Source organism: Trachurus japonicus, chromosome 1 (assembly GCF_045865225.1).
Source record: "Trachurus japonicus isolate A0001 chromosome 1, Traja_1.0".
Lineage (NCBI taxonomy): Eukaryota > Metazoa > Chordata > Actinopteri > Carangiformes > Carangidae > Trachurus > Trachurus japonicus.
Window position 1 is genome coordinate 1,067,175 of NC_140907.1, and position 23,131 is coordinate 1,090,305.

Consider the following 23,131-nt stretch of genomic DNA (forward strand, 5'->3'; position numbering starts at 1 on the left):
TTCAGGTAAGCAGCCTCTCTTTGTGGATGCATTATTTAGCCATACTTCAGGGACGTTTTTTGGTGCTGAAGAGAGGAATTTAGGCTTTGAACTTTATCATAGTTCTTTTCTTGTGTGTGATAAATTTTACGAGTTCCTCATCATCTCCAGAATCATGTCCTGTGATGCGTTCAGTATGTTAACATTACATCAAGAAGTGAGAAGTATGTGGCGACAGAGCTGGCAGTACTGCCCTATCAGGAAATCAGACAAATCTGATTTGAACCACTTTGTCAGCAATACTTGTCTCTTCCTCTCATATCCTTGAGCGAGTCTGCTTGCACTGATGTGCTCAAGCAGACCTCATATCATCTGGGAAGTTTCCTCTGTGAGCATTGGTGAAAAATTATAATGTTAATGAACCTTAGAGACAAATAATCAGAAAGAGAACCTCAACCATTTTCCCTGACCTCTTGAATCTTTTCCCACTGTTACAAACCTTTTTGCTTCCCAGAATTTACACCTTCCCTGTGTCTTGCTCCACAATAATGTATATTGTTGTTTTTAAAACCAGAAAAAAATTGACAAGTAGTTTTTATTCTGTGGAGCTCTAACAGGAGGTCAGTGAGCCAATCAGAAGACAGGAGACTCTGGGCCTTTCCCTTGGTTGGATGTCTGGTTGTGAATGATCAAATGAAATATGGCCGATTTTCATCAGAGAAGCCAAGTACTGTGAGGTTAAGGGCTCATTTTAAGGCTCAGTTTCCAAATACAGTCTTGTGTGCATCTCTCTGTGGGCTGAGCTGTTAGCACTTGCAGTGTTACTATAGATCATTGACCTGCTGTATAATAAATAAGACATGGGCATCTGCCTTCTTTTTTTTTTTTACATAAGGGACCTTTAAAATGTAATCCTGTTGAACTTTGTCCAATCACGTAAAATTGACACTAACAATCTTTTAGCTTACCTAAATAGGAGCTTGTTACTACTCCCAGAGCTGGTCAAAATAAGTACATTTCATTGCCTTGCCTTCTTTCTATCCCCGCTTTAGTCGTTCAGTGTCTAATCACTGTTGCTGAGGCTTAAACTCATAGGTTCATATGGGAAATTTCAAATATATTAAAGCAGAAGCACTCATTTACTTTCTTGAGAAGGTCATACTATTTGATTTATAAAACAGTCTCTATGGCAAAGGTAACTGTTAATTAGGTAACAGCAAGCTCATATATATAACTGTAGCATCTCATTAGCTTGAAGCTTCTATAGTGCTGTGATGCTCTGTAATTTACGAGTACATATTAGCACATTTATAGCATAGTGACATCACCAGTTGATCCTGAAGCTGTGAGGAGGGACGGATCTAATACCACTGCTATGCAAATATAGCAATGAATATTTGTTAGACTGCTGTAGGATAAAATGTTTCCTTCCAGCTCTCTGGCAGTCCTTCTGCTTCAACACGTCCTCCAGTACAACATGGCTCACTCCCGTTTCTGATATAAACAAAGGGCTGAGAGAGAAAGTAACAGTCTGAACACTTTTCCTTCTGTTTGATTTGATCAGTCTATGCCTGAATGGCTAAGTCTTTTGTGTTATTCTTTGTTTATTTCCAAACCAAGCCCCTGGAAGCACAGTGAGTAGAAAGTGAGAACACAGGCTAAGAAACAGATCTTCCATCTAAAGCCCAAATATTTTAACAGTTCACTCTTCAGAAACTAAAAGGAAGATGTAGCCTAGTATACAACTCGTAAATTCTGTAGTTCTTTACATATTCTCATGAAAAATGAATGACTTATATAGGCCTATACTGTACCATTATTTGGCACAGAGTACTGTACTTTACAAGGCTATATTCTGCTCTATATCCATATAAATGTACTATACTATCTACATATTCCCCAGCCACAGGTGCACGCTCTGCTTCCAGTATTATCATGGGTTGTTTTCTGGCTCAGAGAGACATAACATGTGCTCATGATCTGGGATTTCACACAATATTTTTGTCATTTTCCGCATCTCAGGGCATTTAGGAAGAGTGCCAAAAAAGGTTTTAGGGCACAATAACACAACTGAAGTGGTGTTTTGTATTTGTAATCTTTTATTTTGCCACAAATATAATGGATTTACAGGATGTCTAGCCCATGTTTGTATAGTGTTTTTTTTTTTTAACATAGGTTTATAAAATCTCATATTTGTGTATGTGAGAGGTAACCTACAGTACTTGGACATATTATGAGTATGTGATATATATTCATAGATCTCCTTTCTGTATGGGTTGACCTGTGCTTCTAGGTGGGTGAAATAATTTGTACATATTTCCCAGGTGCCCTCATGAAAAGGTCTGACACAGAGCTTGTGATGGAGTCACCATTCAGCTCCAATGATATGACACAAGCATGTTCTGATGTGAGAACAGAACAACAGCTGTTGTATTATGGGGTGCTCAATGTGGTTACAAAGATGCTAAGTCTGTTACAGGAGGCACCGAAAAGTAGTTTCTCAAGATTTTCTATCCTAAAAATCAAACAGCTTGGCTTAATTAACCCTTTAATTTGCACAACACTCAAGCTCAGTCACACACAACAATCTGTAGCTGTAGCTAATTGTAATTCATGGACTATAATTTAATCACTATTTTAATCTTGTTCCATCAAAGCAAAATGTATCATGAGTGAAAAGGTTCCTTTGCTAATCTGTGCATAGTTTTATTATATAAAATGACCAAACAATACAAATTAAGGAGTTTCGTTTATGAGATAATAATAATTGTTGGAGATTTTCCCTAAAATAGAAATAAATTGATTTTGTGCTCTGTCTCAGAGGATTTGAATTTCAAGTGCCTGAGTCCTACAGCATCACAGATCTCTGAAAGCTATCATCATCAGATAGAGGAGAAGTAAATGTGCACATCCTCAGTTGTTTGCAATCGGGAAAGCCAATCTATATTATTGATTACACAGTTAAGCACATTGTGATCAGATCAGAACAACAGAGAAAAGAAAACAGTTTTGTTCCACAGATTTCTTGTTCTGTCATTCTCACTCTCTGGTTGGTAAATACAGTATGAACCAGTTCCTTTATCTTTACAGTTATTTTTCAACTATACGTGGATTAATGACTAGTTTTAGAAAAGTGATACGATTGTGTATAATATTTGGCTAGATTATTTTCACTATTTGCTTCTGCTTCTGACTGCTTTACGGCATTTCACTTCACCCCTTCCCGTTTCTACACTGGTCAATGTGTGTGTTTCAACCGGCTCCAGCGCCCGGCAGCCCTCCACAACATGCAGAGCTTCTATTTTTGCCGTACGCTAGCCAGAGCACGGTGCATGAATTCAGCACAGAGCAGCTCGTGTGGGACAAGAAATCGTGTACAAAATACAAAACAAAACACCCAGTTAAATAACATATAAAATAATACAAAATAAAATACACTTTGTTTACGGCGGATCATATTTCCTGCACTACAGTACACCTTGAAGACGTTGTAATGGGCCGCGGCCGGCCTGAAGTCAACAGGTCCGACGTTTTCAGACACCGTTTCACCCGGGGGGCGACCGCCATTCCGAAGGACCGCCATTCCGACGGTCTGCCAGTCCGAAAATTCCCGAAGGTCCGTCATTTCGAACTTCCCCAGGGGCCGCCGTTCCGAATGTGTTTTATTTTGAAAATTGACCGGATTCTCTCGTGGTTTGACTTCCTGCCCGGCTTGACACGACGCGCCGCGGGGACAGCGCCCGACCGGCCCCTCCCCCTCCGCCTCCAAAGTTTCACCCAGGTGCGAGTCTGATGCATTACATCCATGGTCTGATGCAGCCGCGGCACTCCTGCTGAAAATAAATGTCCTTGCTCTGTTCTTTGGTTAGGTTTAGGCAATGTAGAAAGGAGTTGGTTAAGTTTAGTAAAAAGGTTAGGTAGAGGCCAATAAAATCGCAGTTAATATGTATCTTCCCCGGGAGTCGAACCCTGATCCACCGCGTCAAAAGCAGATGCTCTGACCACTACACTACCACCGCAATTGGGCTTGGGTACTCCGTGCCGTAAACCATTCAAGATTTTTTCAGGTTCGGAATGGCACCCTTTCTTTCAGGTTCGTAATGGCACCCTTTTCCCATAAATAATTAAGGGTCGGCATTCCGACAAATTAAAGTAAACGTTCGGAGTGGCGGCCCTTCGGAATGGCACCCTGGAACCGTTTCACCCCGTTGACACCATGAACGAGGAGACTCTGTTTGTAAAATCACAAAATAGGCAGATCAACAGGTCAGCACCGGGTTGTTGCACACGACCGGGAGATCAGGATGTTGACGACGCTTTGGACCGGTGCTCATGGGAAATGGGGTCTTCCTTCAGGCAAAACACTACTGCTTTGGTCCACTGGCGCTGCCAAACCCAACTAAAACTGAAGTCTTAAGTATTGCTTTAAGACTGAAGGTATTGGAGGTTGTGTTTTCTCAGTGTCACACAGGATGCTTGAGTTTTGTTGCTGAACATGAGCATCTCTTTATGACCAACCTGTCGTATAATGTCTTTTTTCCAAGAGAATAATACATCCCAAGCTGCTTCCACAATTCTACAATGCACTCCACTGGCCTTCACAGTCAATGCACCTCAACCCAACAAAGCAAATGTAAGAAAGACAGTAGGGTGGCACAGTATAACAAAGTATGAGCTGCAGAGGACATATTGACTTCCTCTGTTGCAGATTCATTGTTCAGGGTTTCTATTATTACAATAAAATGACTGTGATACTCAAAGTGCTTGTGATAATGCCTTGAACACCTGCTGATGCACTGATAGGGAGCAAATTATTAATTTAAAGACACATGAATACAACATAACATAAGTACAACATGAATAGGAATAATCTTCTTCTTACATCTCAACTTCTAAAAAAGCTGGTAGACTAGCTGTGTTTTTTTCTCGCTCCTTTTCAAAGTGATGTTTTTAATTGCACGCGCATTGGAATCGTCACCGCTTCTGTGGCTTTTCATTTACAATTCTCTCTTTCCTCCTTAGGAGAAAGAAGAGGCAAACTGCTTTATTTCAGGGCCTCTGAATAATTGATGTGTAATGCTGTTGCGAGGAGGAAAGCACCTCATAGTGGCTGCTCCAGTCAGCGAGGGAGACAAGGTGCACCTTTTCAAGAATTGAGAGCGAGAGTAGGGAGAAGGGAAGAGGAGAAAAGAGAATGGTACCAAGGTGAAAAGGACTTCAGAACATCCCAACACAGTTACCAGTGATGTCATTGACCCACTGACACGTTTTGGCAGTGTCCTTCTTCAGGATGCACAGCAGGAGTGACTGAGAGAGAGCCAGAGCAATTTCTTTCCCTCCGCCTCTGTACTCTGATGGGGTTTGTTTCTTTCTCCGAGCTCTCCCTGACTCCATGTTCCTGGTGTGAGCGGATCATGTTTAAATACTTAGAGCTGTTTTGACTGAGACCTAAGAATAAGAGGGAGATTAAAGCGGCAATCACTGCTGGGCTCAGGAAGCTGCAAATGGGAATTTCCATTTCTTAATTTCTCTTCATCCAATATTTTTCACAGACCAATTCATCTAAAAGCCCAGACCCCAGCTGAGAAGGGGAGGGAAGCATTTCTCTCATGGCGGGTGTTAAGAAGAGTCTGCGTGTGTGTGTGTCTGTAAATGCATATGAATGTGCACAATGTTTAACTGACCAGAGAAAATGTCTGGAGAAGGAAAAATGAGACAGAAATCTCAGAAATCTGGTTCTACCATTCACATAAAAGTATAAATATTAATGCAACAGTGCTGCCAACAAGCTTTTAGAGCTATACACTGAAACATGGCAGGGGCTCCACAGACACATTTCACTGTCGACTCTCGATGCTTTAAAGTGATTTGAACAGATACTGACAGGAACTATCACAATCATGAACTTGGAACAAGGGGATCTGCTCAGCTGTCTTTAGATATTAATGTATTAACAATAAGTGACAGTATATGAGCTAATTAGAGATAGATCAGTCTGCACCCACTCACTACTCTCCACTGCTTTCAAGATCCAAGCTCCTACTCAGCTGATGTTAGTTTTTGTATTCACAAGTTTTGGTTTATTAACTTATCAAAAGCGGTAAACAACTCCTGAAAATGAGTTCTGAGTCTTTACTGTAACAGAAGGTGGACTATGGCGGGGATATGCCAGAAGTGGGCGGGACAATCATGGGGAAGTGGGCAGGTTTATGGCTGAAAAGGGGTGTGTCATACAATGGGGGGGAAATGGGTGGAGCTATGACTGAGTGAGCCATAGATATATATACTGACTAGATGCCGCGTTCCTAGGCAACTCTATTGAGTGGAATACGTCAACGCGGCCGCCATCTTGGTTCGGGGGAAGCCGTGGGTGCGTTCCGATCGACCTGAAGTTCCCTGCGCAGTGGACTGCACAGGGTGTGCCGCCATGTTCAGTGTGGTTCCAAACCGCAGGGAGCAGTTTGAAGGGAACTGTGAACTGTGCAGGGAAGGAGTGAACAACGGTTCCTCACTTCGCCCAGTTCACCGGATGTTGACAACCGATATTACCCATCAGCCATTGCGGTCCATTTACGTGCGTTACGTAAATTGGTAGGGCTAACGGTTACCTGTCTAACTTTAATAGCTCAGTGGCTCAATAAACGGTCCATGAAAAAATATTTTTTCCGGCGAATATCTTAGTTACAACATGATTGAGCTAACAAGAGTAGTTTCATGTCGTGTCCGACAACGGGAGGGTTTTAACAGCTGACGTCCTGTTAGCTTAGCTGCGTTAGCTTAGCTGCCGCCGTTAGCTTAGCTACCGCCGTTAGCTTAGCAACAGCCGTTAGCTTTCCTGTCAGCTGAGCCACTGATGCTGTCTACACATCCTGATACCCCCAAACTGACTAAATACCACGCATTGTAACACAAAACTGCTTTGCTTGTGCACACAGAAATAGTAATGTTTCTTAAATCATTTCAGATCTGTCTAAACGGTGATAGTGGCGTGAAACATTTTGAAACTTAAAAACTTTATTTTTGAACTCGACCGGAAACAGCTGTGACGTTGCAGGGTGTTCCGATTGGTGTAATATCGGTTAAATGAAGTTTCCTACGGCAGATTCCCTGTGCAGGGAGTAGGGAGTAGGGGGCTCTGTCCAAGTAAACTGTGGATCGGAACGCAGCTCGTGTCTACTTACTGCACTAGTCAACAGAGGCAGAGGTCTATCAACCATTAAAATCGCCATAATTCACCGAATATTCAACCGATTTTCAAGCCGTTTGGTTTATTATAAATGTCAGACATATATTTATGATACAACAACAAAAAATTTTTTTTTGAATTTTTTAAATAATTTTTGTTTTTATGTATTAAACATACACTTAGATACTCAGACACACACCCACATGCATACACTGAAATTTGTTCTACAAGGGTCTGACTGCTTGTCAGACGTTTATTATGTCTATGGTCAGAACCCCGGACCAAGATGGCGGCGCTATTGACGTACGCTGAGAAGCCGAACGCGGCATCTAGTCAGTATATAGCTATATCTATGTGAGTGAGCGGGGTATAATGGGGAAGTGGGTGGGGCAATAATGGGGAAGTGGGCGGAGCTATGGCAGAAAAGGGGTGTACAACAATGGGAAAGTGGGCGTGGCTTTGAAAAATGGACTACCGTCTGGGAAGTGGGCGGGGCCACACCTATAAGTGGGTGCAGGGGTGCAGATCCGATGTCAGGATTGGGGGGGACACAATAATGGGTTTTTTTTGGTTTTTTTAGAGTTAGAGAGAAGAGTTGTAATGTAGGCTAACTTCATGAACGCAGCTCAAACCGACCCGGTGCCTCAGCACGGTGACCTCCCGTACTTTAGCCGGGTCGCTACTGGAGCTAAATGTAAAAAAAAAAAAAAAGAAAAAGCGCCGGTCGCCTCTACTACAGCTGAATAGCTGACGTGGTCAAGACGTACAGACCTGTCACTGTCTCACGGTGCATTTCATTATTATAAACTTCAACCTCAGAGCTCTCTGCCGCAGACTGCCCTGGCCTGTCCCTGAACATCACACAGGGACAACATGGAGCTGCTTGTGTGATTGGTTACTGAGTTTTACTAATGTTTACATCAGGCTGAGTTCAACAAATCAGTTTATGCTACTGCGATTTAAATAACGTGTTGTGCTGTGCTCTTAAAGTAAACTAACAAATAGTGCCCTGCATAAAGAATGTTCTGCTTAAATTTTCCCTTTAAATTTAGATTCTCAGGAAAATCCGCCACTTATCAGTTAATCGCTAATAGATCGAAAAGGTCTATCAACTAACAGTTATGAATTAATCAGTATTTTGCATCCCTAGTCATTACATTACGAATCATCAGGTTTTTACACATCTCTGTTTTTTATTCTGAAATGGCACCAAATTCAGCTAAAAGTGCAGCCTGGGGTTGATTTACATTTAGTTGGAGCTATAGTATCGCTGATGCTCAGAGGTGACGGGAGATGGGGACAGGTGTAGTTTGACCACAGATGCAGTGGAGCAACATACTGTACCTAATAGAACACGACTATCTAAGGCAACTGAAAGAGTCTGTCACATCAGAAAAAGCTTCTTATTATATACAATTCCTTTTCTAATACTACACACATGGGGTCTCATTCATGAAACATGAGCAGAAAAAATTTGTGTGTAAACTGTGTGCAAATGGAAATGTACATGTATTTCCACATTCATGAATATTTTAGTAGCTCCGATCTTTTTGGAGCTACTCACGAATGTACACCTGTGTAAATAGTGTCAATTTAGAAATGCGCGTAAATACTGCTTGTCACTGTTGGAAATTACAATTTTAATTTGTATAGCTCTCTGTTATGATCACAATTACACAGATGCATTTTAAACACATAATCTAAACATGACAAATGATTAGAAAATATTTGGAGAGCGAGGTTTTAAGGATCTGACATGACATGACACATCAAGGCTCAATCTAATGATGATATTAAGCAGATATAATATTAACAGGAAAAAACTCATTACATATGCAGCTGATATGTGATGCAAAGTGTGTGTGTTACCACATGTTGTGGCATGACCTGGTGGGACACACACAGCTTCATCCTTGCAGTTGGCACCGGTTTGGATGGAACTGTGAGAGCCGGCTGGTTCATCTGTAACAATATAACCTGTTGATGCAGCGATGATGCTCCTCTGCAGCAGACAGCTGAGGCTGTGAAGAGCCTTCTCCTCCTGTGGCTGTTGGAGTTCTTACGTGTGTTTTTTTTTTTTTTCCTCCATATTTCATATCTAACTAAATTGGCTATACATCTTCAGTGGTTCTCTAAACCACTTTATTGTCATTGTATCAACTTCAGACACAAATGACCAGACAGCATCATCACACACAGATCATGCTTTCCTCCTATAGCAAAACACAAAAACAAAAAAAACACAAAATAACCCGGGCGCATGGCAATACAACACGCACCTACCTCAGTAGCACTTGGCACTTTTTACACCTTATTTATTTTCACACTTTATTTATATACAAATATAGATTTCTGGTCCTTTTAGAGAATTGTATGTCGTTGTCTTTCTTTTTAATCCCAGGTTCAAGCCATTTTAAAGTGTTTTTCATTGTGTCTTGTATGTCCTTGTGTTTTTCCACCTGACTTGGAACAACAACATGGAAGTTCCTATTTGTTTATTTCGGGCATGTAACACATGGCCGAAAGGGAAAGTATGCACAAATATGCACAAATGGCAAATAAAGTTTTTGACCTTTTATTGTACCAGATACAACAAAATTGGAGATGCTACTCCTAGTGGTGCATAAACACAATGCATATACATAAATAGAATTAATTAATAAAAAAGCAGCAGTCATCTCATCCATTCCACACATCACACATATATAAAAACAATCATAGTCCATAGTGCAATTGGCATCAGCTGCCATACTACAGTGCATGACAGTACTGAATGGTCATAGCTTGGTGAGTTTGTAGTGCAACGGTGTTTATCAAGAGTTTAGTGCTGTGATGGCCTGAGGGAAGAAACTGTTTTTGAATCTAGATGTGTGTGTGTGTGTGTGTGTGTCTTAATGGACCAGCGTCTGCCTGAAGGCAGCAGCTGAAACAGGTTATGGCCGCTTCCTTCCATACTTCAGATTTACCTGTCCCAGTAACACAACTACTAACAAAAGACTCCACTCTCTGTTTAGCTCCACTTTTGCCCTCTTTCCTTGTTTGTGTCATGATTGCAGGTGGACACCTACCTCGTTATAGTGGTCATTCTCTCCTTATGGCTATTCATGGACGGAGATCTATAATTGCTGATCAGTGGGAGCTATCGATATAGTATATACTGACTAGATGCCGCGTTCCCAGGCAACTCTATTGAGTGGAATACGTCAACACGGCCGCCATCTTGGTCCGGGGGAAGCCGTGTCTACTTACTGCACTAGTCAACAGAGGCAGAGGTCTATCAACCATTAAAACTGCCATAACTCACAGAATATTCAACCGATTTTCAAGGTTTATTATAAATGTCAGACGTATATTTATGATACAACAACAAAAACAAAGGAAATTGACATTTTTTTTTATAACTTTTTTTTAATGTGTTAAACATACACTTAGATACTCAGACACACACCCACATGCATAAATACACTGAAATTTGTTCTACAAGGGTCTGACCGGGTCTGACTGCTTGTCAGACGTATGTCTATGGTCAGAACCCCGGACCAAGATGGCGGCGCTATTGACGTACGCTGAGAAGCAGAAGGTGGCATATAGTCAGTATGTATATCTATGACTGGGAGCGTGCTGTCAATTTACGATGGGTTGGCATTCATGATTTCACACACGTGCTTACGATCAAATCTGAGATTCATGCAGCGTGCTTGAATCCGGAGTAGAGTTTTGGTAGCGCAGATCTACACACAGATTTACTTACGTTTTATGAATGAGAGCCATTGTTTCTCTGGGTTGGTGAAGTCATTCAGAATTCTAAACTAGTCTGCATCCCTCTTGCCTTTTTTTCCCCAGTATGTATGATTGTGTATAACGTCGGTATTAATTGGTGGCTTTGCATGAAGGAAAGAAAGACAGGCGAGGAATCAGGCCTTAGACGACAGTTGTGAATGTTTGAAGTGTGCAATAGTGTCATAATTAGGATCTCATCAGTGTGTTGCTAATGGCATATTTTGCCCAAGGCTACATACAAGCTAGAGCTACCACTGGAGACCAGTGATGGTTAGCGTTACAAGAAACATCAGAGAGACTCAGTCACATGTCTGGGCCTCAGTCAGACCCAGACTCAGAGCTGGAGTCCTCCGAGACCAGAATCAGAGAGGAGCAGATGATTCAGAACCGTCAGAGTAGTTAGCATCTTTTATTTGTTTATGCTGTTTGTTTTTCTGTAACTGGGAGTGGCTGACACAGTGTCACTGACAGTCTGACAGACTCTTCCTCTTCTGGTTTTATTCAACCCAGCCCCCCTGTCTCCTCAAGTTGATTGGTTTGGTTCTTTGGGTAAATGATGTTTCAATCGCTGCTGATTCCTCACATACTAATTCTTGTATTTCAACCGAGCACCTTTTTGTGGATGTTTCAGTCAAATGAAGATCAACAACTTATTCCAGATCCAAGGTAAACAAATGTGAACAGACACTCTCCCTAGCAGTTTAATTAAGAAAAAGACACTAGAAAAAAAACCAAAAAAAAAAAAAAAAACAGTCATCCTTTCACAGTTGTACGACTGTAAGACTGAAATCAAACCACATCTGTGGAAAGAAAAAAACATGTAACACATTCTAACTTGTTCCTCCTGTTCTTTAAAAAAAAAACTGACAGGTTGCAGTGCCAAAAAGATAATTTATCATCACAGTAGCTTGATCAAAGACAATTTTCTCTTTTATTCATTGCAAAAGCAGCAGCCAAAGCTGTCATTACAAACTAGAGGACTTTTTGTTTGCTCTGGCAGACATTTGCACAATAGACGCATGTGGAAAATGTTATTACCAGTCATATCTGACACAAAGACGACAGAATAAGTCAATGATACCGATGCTGTCACTGCATCGTCCTCATATTCTCTCACCATTTAAATTACAATTATGATTCCTACTACAGATGAAAAATTATGCATAATGACACATATTTGGGAGGGGTGACACAGCGATTATATCAATCACATGAAATGTCTCCAACCCTCTAACACAGTTTTGTTAGCCACTGCAGCCCACTCTCCAAAACGTCACACAACCCCAAATCAGTTTGATTGTGGTATTCATGAATTTAGTATGTGTGTCGTCACAGAGCACTGCGCCCAAACTGAGTCTGGCTCAACTTCTGCACAATGCACAAGAGCAACATGCACGAGCACAGCGATCCTCTCTGCACTGCGCAGACCAGGGGATGTGGGCAGCCTGTACATACCACAATCTACCTGAAAATGGCTTTAGACAGAAAACAAAAACAGGTTTTAACCCAGTTTAACACCCTGTAAATCACACTGAAATATGATTGTGTGTTAGATCCTAAATATACTATACTTATACTTTACTATACTATATGACAAACATGAGTATTAGCTACTATTACTGTAAAGAGACCCAGAGGAGTTTGCTTTTGGTTATAAAAGAGTCTCATATTAATGTGGATGAATCTACGTTACCCACACTTGTTAATGGGTCCATTTTCGATAAATATATAATTTTGTCTTTATCGTTGTTTTGATATTATTATTTAGTGGTCGACTCGTCCAGCATTTACTACTTTCAGTTTCCCGGACGCTGCCCGGCAGGTCATGGGAATAACGCAACCGGTGCGCCGGTCCAAGAATTTCACCGTGCGCACGGTGGCTTATGGGAAATGTAGAGTGAAAACACTTTCAAAAACTTTCAAAAACTCCTCGTAGTCCCTTTAAAGTACTGACTTATTAAGGTACATTAAACCTACAGTAATGATGAAAATACTCATTAACAACTCAGTTAGGGCTCTAATTTCATACCAGGCTAAGGCAAGGTGCACGATGGCACAGCCTCCACAGTGCCAATTTAATCCGGCGCAGCACCGTGCACAGTGCAGTGGTAATTTGGCTGACCAGCGCGCAGTGCGCACATGTCACCAAGACCTCACAGGCAGGTTTCCAGAATGTCAGGCACATTTAAATGCAATAAATAATCACAACAAACACTATTCAATGCAACTATCTGAATCAGCACATACATGTATATCTATATCGATTGTCCCGTCGCATCTGATGACAGATCAAAGGCGTTATGGAAACTCAACCTGACTGAATTCACACAGCTGAAACTGTGATGCAAACTAACAAAACACAAAAAAACTAACTATCCTCTCTCTCAGCCAACCACAAACAGCCAGATAGTGAGTATATATAAGAGAAAGGGAGAGACGCTCTGCGATGCGTCCTTTATGCTTGCGATTTCATCCCTGTTATGCATGGTAATTGTTTATGTTGTGATCGTTTTAAGTTTAGGTTACTAAATGTGGGCGTCTTTATTAGTGGAAAAGGGGTGTTTTTTTTTTTTTTTTACACTGGGTAACGGTTCTCAGTATCAGGGCAAACCTGATATTAGCAACCTCCTCCCAGACCACTTTTGCTTCATCAGTCATCATAAAACATCAGTTTCCTACCTAGAAAAAGTTTGGCCTGTCTCCTTCGTCCATGTGCGACTCGCCCACAGAGCATCTGAGGAGAGGAGCTCATTTGATTGGTGAAGATCTGACTCGGCTGTGTTAAACCCACTCACGCCTTCTCCCCTCCCACTCACTTGCACCGGTAGGGGGGACGGAGGTGGGAAAGAGGAGTACCTTGCGCTGTGCCTCGCTTGCGCCTGTTGCAACTGAACCCTTTAGAGTTCAATGAGTTGTATATGAGGCTGTAATGGGTTTGGGTGAAGAACCATCCAGATGTGACCTGATGTGGTCTGACTTCATTTACTCCACAGCTTCCGTCAACAACAATGATCTTGTAAAACAGCAAAACTACTGTTAAATAAACATATTGTCTTCTCAGCTCACCATATGTGTCACCATATAAAAGCTGTGCTTGATATAGAAATGGTGTGGTGTTTGTTACAAACATAATTTTTGTAACACTGTCTGACTGTATGTGCTAATTAGTCTGTGATCTTGTAAAACAATGTCTAAAAGTGTATTAAGATCCCATTTGCTTTCTATTTTGAGTATAATTTGGCTTCTGAGTATATTTAGGATTTAATGCAAATTTACATGTGGTTTCAAATTCCAGCATCATTTACGTGGAAGATATCTAATTAGCGTATGACTGCGTCTGCTAACTGTCTGACAAAGAACATATCATTTCTAGTTTTTAATTTGACACAAATTACAGCTTGTTATGACTTATTAGCGTACCCGAAAATAAAGTGCGACTGAATTTTTTTTTTTTTTTTTTACGAAGGAACATTCAACAGTGACAGAACTTCAAATGCTTGGAACAAATATTTTGTCTTTAGCAGGAAGAGCTTTCTGTTCCTCCAGCACAGCAGCATCTCTCAGGTCTCCTACTGTACCGTCTCCACTCTGCTCTCTGTGTCACTAAGCAGCTTGCTAATTATCGCGGTAAGAAGGTAGGTGTCAAGCAGAGCGGAGGATTTGGCATGGCCCTTTCCGCCTCACCTTCTTCCTCAGGCAGCTTGTGTAATTAACTGCTTTGGATTGTACCTCTGATCTGCCTTTAATTTAGTTTACTTGGTCGTTTGCAGCGGGGCACCTTACCGTGATACTGTTTTTAATAGATCTAACTAAGCAGGAATGCCTTTATCTATGCACTCAGCAGCTGAATCACTTCAACTCTAAAATATCCTAGATTGGTGATTTCTGTTCTTTCTATTTTTGAACAACACATTAACCAGTTTGCACAACATTCCTTTCAGATTCCCCTCGAATTAGTTATTTTAATAAAGTATTTGATGACAGTGCTCTGTGGGAGCGCACAGCAGGGATGTCATTGTGGGGGTGGGGGCTGATGGATTCTTCTCTGCAGGCAGTTGAGGGATCAGTCTTAATTATCGGAGTTTCTGGCCTTTGATCTGATTCCCGTCCGTTCCTCCTGGTGCCTCAGGTGTCTTTACACATCATAGTAGAGTGTATTAGGAGTGTGTGCTTGTGGTCAGATGTCTTCATGAGGGCATTTAGGTGTCTGACTCTGAAACTCTGAAAAGGGTTGTTGGTTTCCAGTGTGTCCTAGTGAATTAAAGGTTATTTCCAGGCCACTGTTGAAGCCCAGCCTTTATGTAACGCTGTCATCCAAGTGTATAAATCACCTGCATCCAGCAGCACAGCTGATACAGTACCATAGCAGCCCCTGGGCATTTAATTTTATATTAATACTTTCCAGTTCTGCAACACAAAGGCCAAATGGTTGCATTTGATTTACAAATTGTCTTCATGCAAAAAAGAACACAATGGTAATTAAATGCAAATGAGTCAGAAGTGCATGGGGTTTATATACAAGCATCCTGCTTGGTGCGTAGAGATTTGACTGTAGTGAAGTGTGTCATGTTTCATGCTCCTGTGCCTCTCTGTTAAGCCAAAAGCATAGCTGCAGTGTTCACACTGAGTGAAATGACTGGGCCTTTGTGTCTACATACACCACCTTGTCAAACAGGCAAACATGACTAAGGCACTGGGGAGAGGACAACAAGTTTTTTTTTGTTTCTTTTGCAGCACAGGCACCTTAACACTTTTAACTTCAGCTTTTTACTGAGTTCAGCTGCATTGCACTGCCACACTTTGATGCATAATGATCTTCTGTGGTGGGACGTTGCTGCTTTTATAGTCAAGAGGAGGTCCAACTAACCTCATCACCTTTGCCCCATCCTGTTCAAAAGCTAACACTGCAACCCTAACCAAACCTGAGTTCATGTTGGCTTCTGGCTCAAGCCCGGACCCACCTCTTAGCTCCCTCCAATCATGTTTAAACAATGTCTACGACTTTATAATGAAGTATGATGAAGCCTAAATAATGAGGTGGTGGTGAAAGACCCTTGTATAGCTTTTCCCCAGCCCTTTAGCACAGAGCCCTGACCTTTTTAACTAGCAGAATTAATTGGGCCAGGCTAACCTTTTAGAGGCTAGCTGTGAAATAAGACCAGCGTTCCCGGGTCGCCTCATTATACCACACTAGCTTTGGAGTCTGAGTGCTCCTTTCCTCCTATAGTTTGGGGACACACAGCAGCCAGTCAGTGGCTCAGATGGGGAATAAATTTCAGGCCAGTCCAATTGAGATTGATGCTCTGAGCGTGGTCTTCTTTGACTCTCCAGTTAAATGGGTTACTGTTAGTAACTGTTCGCTCTCTGCCAGTGCATCACAATGCTTTCCATGGAGGGCCAGCAACAGACATCTATTGGATAAGTTTCTTTTTCAACTTATTTATCGTTGTTGCGCGACGCTCTAAATTTGGTGTGTAGAGTCACAGGATCTACCACTAGCCATTGAAGCCAGAGTATGCAGAGCCCGACTTTTCTCTGACCCTGAACCACTGTTGTGTGGAAAACACTGACTGATAGTAGGAAGAACAGGAAAAGAATCCATTCACTCTACAATACCTGATATCTTTTCAAGAGTGTGGTAACCATTTGCAGTTCTTACTCCATCCTAACAGTTCAAATATCAGGTAGAAAAAGCTGACCAATCTTTCTAGCTTTTTACTTCATGCATTTCTGCCATGACATGAATGGATTTGTTGTAGCACGAATCCCAGCAACTGTTAATTATTAATGGTCTTACAGTAGATGCTGCCTTTCCAATTACCAAACCACACCCATGTTTCCTGTCTAAAACTTTATTAGTAACAAAAGTCAACAAAATGACTATTTTTATGCTGTATATAGTATAGTATTGACATTTCAGAAAATAAAGCCCTATTCGCACAGGATTAGTATTACCTGGGGACGTCTGGTGATTTGTAAAATTACCCCCCACGTCTATGTTTCTTGCGGTGCATTCGCACGGGATAAGTGAAATCTGTATTTTACTCGAATTTACTGACATTACAGCTCCGATGCTGCTGTCACATCCATCCCACACGCAAAGAACCTATAGGTATTAATATAGGTTTGAATATATGTGACATACATAAAATTGTCCGTTTTCATATACTGTATACACATATGCTATATATACTGTATATGGTGCATATATGCGTATACTAATGGCCAATTTTATGTATGTCACATTCAAACCTATATCAAAACCTATAGGTTCTTTCCGTGTGGGATGTGCAAAGCAAATGTAAATAAAATGTCAAAGCAGCAACGTGACTTCGCAACAGTGTGCAGTAGTTGTTGCAATAACGGGCCGTCATGGCATTTGCATTAAGCCTGTTGAAAGCCGCATGTCATCCATCTCAATTTTGCTCTTTTTATGGATCTGAGCTGTTTTTATTCAAATGGGTCTCCAGTACCGAGACAAGACTGTATTTGCACTTAAAATGGTGTCAAAATTGCCGCTCATAATTCCCACCGCAGCCTCCATGTTTCAAACGGGAATGAAGTAGAAAAAGGTGTGCAATAAAAACAACAAATATCCCAATCACTGAGATGCAGGTTCACACGGGACTCGTATTATCACGGGACGTCTGTGTTTGGCGAAATATGGTACAGTAGGTAATTTGCAGTGGAATTTTTACTTTAGAAATTACAGACATGGCACATTCGCACGGGATCAAGATCACAGACATCCTCCGCAATTATTACAAATTACCAGAGGTCTCCAGGTAGTAGGCTACTAATCCTGTGCGAATAGGGCTAAAGACAGGAATTGCCAACAGTGCTCCTTGTCACCTCCTCAATTATTGTGATTACTCAGACTGTCTGAGATGCTAAAGTTGTCCACTTTGTGTTGGAAACAGGCTAAAAAACATTTAATATATTGGCTTCTTGTCTGGAAACGATTAAGTTAAGTTCAACAGGAAGACATGACTTGTAATGGGTGTTGGGCCAGGCTGTTGAGAAATAACAGCCAAGCTCCAGATCCACCTGCTGATTTATGTTCAGACCTTCACCTATGACCATGATCCTTCAGTGGTGACTAAAAGAATGACATCATGGTTGTATGTTACCAAAATGGATGTATGGTATTGAGGTTGGGGTCAGACACAGAAAAGGAGCTTGGAGCAGACCCACTGCACCTTCACATTGATCATGTGATTTGGGATTCCCCCTCCCCGGATGCCTGTCTGCTGAGGTATTCCAAGCATGTTCCACTGAGCACAGACCTTGAGACAAATCCAGAGCTTGCTGATAGGATTGCACACAACATTAGGTCTAGGGAATCTTCAGGATCCATGAAGAGAAGCAGGAAGAAGCAGCTTGGGATGGGGCTTTATGGGCTGCTTTACATGGCCTGCAACCAGTACAGTATGCCTCAGACCTTGGCTTGAGTCAGGAAATGGATTGAAAGATTGGGTGCAGCACACACAAATCGATTTGAGGGATATTTTTTGCCATAAAGTCAAATATGCTACAGAGGTCAAATCAAATAGTCCTGTAGGTGTTAAAAGTTTGTATTTTAATCCTGAGCAGAGAAAAGCAGCTCAGGTCAGTCTGAGTTCTGTCCACAGGTGAAAATGAATCCCATCATTTCCTGACTAACCCAGGTCCTGGAATAAAGCTCTTATTGAAAACCTCAGTAAAACAAGTTATGACTTAACAGGAAGATAAGATACACAGCTGCTTTGTCATTTCAGCCTGACACACAGGGAGGGAAAAGTAAATATTTCTGCTGCCTCGTAGGAAAGAGAAGCCACCTGTGTATGACCTTCAATTGCATCAGTCTCCTTTGTACAGACCAAGCGATTTTGAATATTTTCAACACAAGCATCACATCTTGTCTGTGCTTTCCGTTTGTTCAGGTAAGTGAATCAGGGCTGGAATTCAGCCAGGTGGTTCCAATATGAGACCTTCACTGAAAAACGAGAATCTGAGGTGAAGTAAATTTAATGAAATTTGAATTTGTGAGCTACAATAAAATTTAAAGTTTGAATGTTTGAACAAATAAGTCTATTTTTGAATCAATTTGTGTTTGTTAGAAACAAACGATTTTTTTTCTCAACAAGAATAATAAAGTAATGCAAGTCAATCTTCTTATGTCCATACTTATGTCTCAAACAAACAAAAAACCTTGTTATCTTTACTCTTTTCCATTCATCACTACACACTAGCCATCAGCCATTATGGCGATGTGTGAGTTCTCTTTGGCTTCCTCCCACAGTCCAAAACATGCACACCAGGTTGATTGGCCACCGTGTGTCTTGGTTGTCTCATTCATAACGTATAGAAAAAATAAAGCAATTTATACTTATAATCTTGACAGCAAAATTAAGTTCTTACTATTTGTTTCAGAGTATATCTCCTACTTTTTTTATCAGTATAAATCAGATTATTAGTCACTGCATCAGTTCAACATTTAAAGTCGTTTGAGACTACTCAGGTATGGATACTTACAGAATATTCATATATCTAAGTAGTTCAAATGAACAAAGTACTATGAGAGAATTTCAAAGTTTCCAGCAGGAGGCAGTGTGCTGTGTATTGGTCTGGGATTGGTCTTTCTGAGCATGGTCTTGTTTACATCCTCATTGTGTTGCCTTCCTCTCGCTTATGTTTTAAAGGGATAGTTCAACATTTTGGCAATATAGTCATAGCAGTAGGTTTGTTATCTTTATTTGTCAGTGTAAGCTATTTTTAGAACGGCGGAGCGGAGCGGCAGGCTGCTCAGAGCTACGCTACAGAGGCTAATGGGATTTCTTGGTTTCCCTCATCAAACTCATCAAATACACAATCCAACAACTCCAAAATGCTCTGGTGGACAAGTTGTGACCTGCACATTCACCACACTATGAGATAATAACAGAACGTTACGATTTCAACTGATTAATCCAGGTGTGTCTGACCTCACAACAATGGTCAGACACCTGGATTAATCTGTTGGTCCAATAATGTAAGACAGGAAATAAAGGAGCTGGCTTATTTCAGGAAGTAGTGGAGCTGTGCATAAAGCCCATTGTGTAACAGTTTATGGACTGAATGAGGATGTATTTGGTAAGGCACGGCTACAGTAATAATCTCACTTGATTAAAAATTAATTATGCTTAATTTTGCTTCTGAATATGGGTGTTTTTGTTGATAACATGAAATTTGCAGTTGGAAACAAAACACAGAGATAGGAAATAAAGAAATCCAAGAGAAAGAGATATTGTAAAATAAATAGAGAGTGAAGCTGTGTTGACCACATGCATCTTTCTTTGTCCTGTTGCTGTGTCCAGTGGCCAGACATGTAGAGGTTGGATTTTTATATTTTTGCATGATATTTAATGTCAGCCTGCAATATATATATATATATATATATATATATATATATATATATATATATATATATATATATATATATATTATAAATATTTCTTGTAAATTCCCTACATTGTTATTCTTTTGTCTTGGATATTCTTTCATTTCTTTTTGACATTTAGTTGCTGATCCAAGTTCATTTCTTGGAGCTGAAATCAGACCTGACGTCAAGGCTTTGTGTTGAAAATATTTCTGACAGTTAAGTGTCTCCTACCAAACCGCACAAGTATTTACTTCACTGTGTTGCATCTTGAGAGGACAAAGTCACAGTGTCGCCTAACTTTTCAGTGCAACTTTTTTTTTCCATATCAAAGGCCCTTAACAAGAAGTTCCAGCAGCACAAGCTGCTGGCTATGAATGTATTGTGTGCAGTCTTTTTCAGATGAATAGGTTCCTGCTTTCAACACGAGGCTGAGGGAGCAACCCACACAAAGAGGACCTTTAGACATTATTCTTACCAGGAGAGATGGATATTTCACTCAGTGTCTCGTATCACTGGGGCATTGACAGCAACTTGAATGGATGACATAGTTGTTTAGGCTTTGCTCGTGTTAGATTTGTGTTTCCTTAGAAACAATGAAACCTTTTTTTTCTGTTACGTGCGGTTGTTGCCATTTGTCTTCATGCATTCAACTAAGGAGCTGCATGCAACATACATTTCAGTGCATGTGCATCCCCCCCATTATACAGTTATCATTTTTTCAGTGTCTTTGCTGGGTCCTTCACACCAATCCAGCTGAGGCTAAACTTCTTTCCCAGTCTGACCACAGAGCCATTACAAGTCAAGCTTTACCAAGATGAAGAAACTGAAGAGCTGCTAAGGGTTCAGCATCACTCAGAACTGTTTTTCTTCTCAGTTTAACTCATAATTTCTCGGCCAAAGCAGGCCGGCACCACTGACCCGTACCACAGAAGGACCGCGACCACCGGTGGGACCGGTGTTCCTGAACCTGCTTTGGCCGAGAGACCATCACAATCCGCGGCGAGAGGCTGTGACGCAGCACGGTGCGTCTGTGTTATTGTTGTTTAGTGGCGCCCCCCCCCCGCCCCTGATGGTGGTTTTGTGAATAGAACAACAATTGTTGTATATATTTATCTTACAGGAGCCCTTTGATCCAGAAATGCGAGTGTCAGAAGAGCGACAGGCACAAACAGAGCACCTTTCATAAAAGACGCTGTATCTCCTTTTCTAGAAAAAAAGCAGGGATTTTGGTGAAACCAACCCGTTTCTCAGGAACGGAGGCTCGTAGAAACAAACGGTTTGTGGCCATTTGAAGCAGAAAGTTTCACCTTTCAAATGAGCCAGAGTATGTGTTGGTGGCAATAATATAGAATATGCTGTGGCTCTACAAAAATCGTCAAAAATGGTCTAAATTGCCAGTACACTTGACTAAAACATTGGAAAGGAGCGCGGCACTCAGTGAGTTAATAGTAGTACCTTCAGGACTGCCTCTCCCTAAATGCAGAACATACACCGTGCGTAGAGCCTCACCTTAGTGCATAGTGTCACAATTTGAGCAATATGCGCAATCGATGCACTGTGCAATATAAGGCCGGGGGTTGGGCACCAAGTCAGTGCGAGGCCAGAGAGCAACGACAGCTGTTCTGACACACATCACCAATCAGCAGTGTTGAGAATAACAGCGTTATAAAATAACAGGACTACTTTTTTCAGTAATGACACCCGTTAAAGTGTACGTTATGAAGCCTACACATTTTTTCTCAGTCCATCAACTAGTCGGAAAAAGCAGTATTCCTCCACACAGGCAGGCTCCGCAGTGACGCTGTGTCATGGACCCTGCCTGTCTGGAGGAATACTTTGAGCATGTTATAAAAAAAAGTAATGCAATAGTTACTTTCCCTGGTAATTACTGTAGTTACTTTTGCAATGTAGTAATGCAGGTACCAACTCAATTACTTTTTGGGGAAAGTAACTAGTAACTCTAACTAATGACTTTTTAAAAGTAACGTGCCCAACACTACAAATCAGGAGCAACAAAGAGGGGAAAAACACCTTAGAACATGAAAAAATCATTTAGCCTGAGTATCTTAATGGTTGTGACCTGGTCCAACATTAGCTTCTATGAATGTATTTGGCAATTGCTGCCATCATGTAGATGTAACCAAATAAAGTAGTAAATGAAAGTCTCATTCATACAATGTTGATCACTGTTCATCCACACACGCTACCTTGCTCTATCCACCTTCAATTCAAGTCTGTCCTTTAGAGCAAGGTTCTTCAACATTTTCCAAGCCAAGGACCCCCAATTGATGGAGAGATGGTGCAGGGATACTATATTATATAAAATTGTATTAATCTTGGCCCAGTGCCATGTATAAACATACTTTGTTATTGTACATTCACTGCAAAGATTTTCAAATAATACACAGCTTCATATATTCATGTTTTACAGATACAGTGAGTAGGGTGACCGCCGCGACACTGCCATTTATAAGCAGACCTTGTTAACTGATTCCAATGCCAATATCAACAATGTCTGTTGATAGCATGATACCCGCGCGGACAAGCTATTCAAAATTTACGTTTTTATTTGAAACATAAATGTGGAAACTAAAAGATATAAAGCATTGCCTAACCAACCAAATATTCCACGACCCCCCTGCAGCACCTCCGCGGACCCCCTAGGGGTCACGGACCCCCTGTTGAAGACCTCTGCTTTAGAACCACTGGCTTAGAGGAACATTTTTCTGCTCTCTCCATCTGCCCATCCTGCTGACTCTGTCATATTACTTACTCCACTAGAAACA

At 41.1% G+C, this 23,131-nt stretch overlaps 1 long non-coding RNA gene across 1 annotated transcript in view; it reads right to left on the minus strand.

The window, feature by feature from the left end:
- Positions 1-23,131, minus strand: part of LOC146991054 (uncharacterized) — a 607,823-nt gene that overhangs the window by 338,800 nt on the left and 245,892 nt on the right. Inside the window, exon 2 of the long non-coding RNA XR_015037472.1 lies at positions 7,929-8,000. This is a non-coding gene — a long non-coding RNA (uncharacterized LOC146991054). The remainder of the gene's footprint in view (positions 1-7,928; positions 8,001-23,131) is intronic.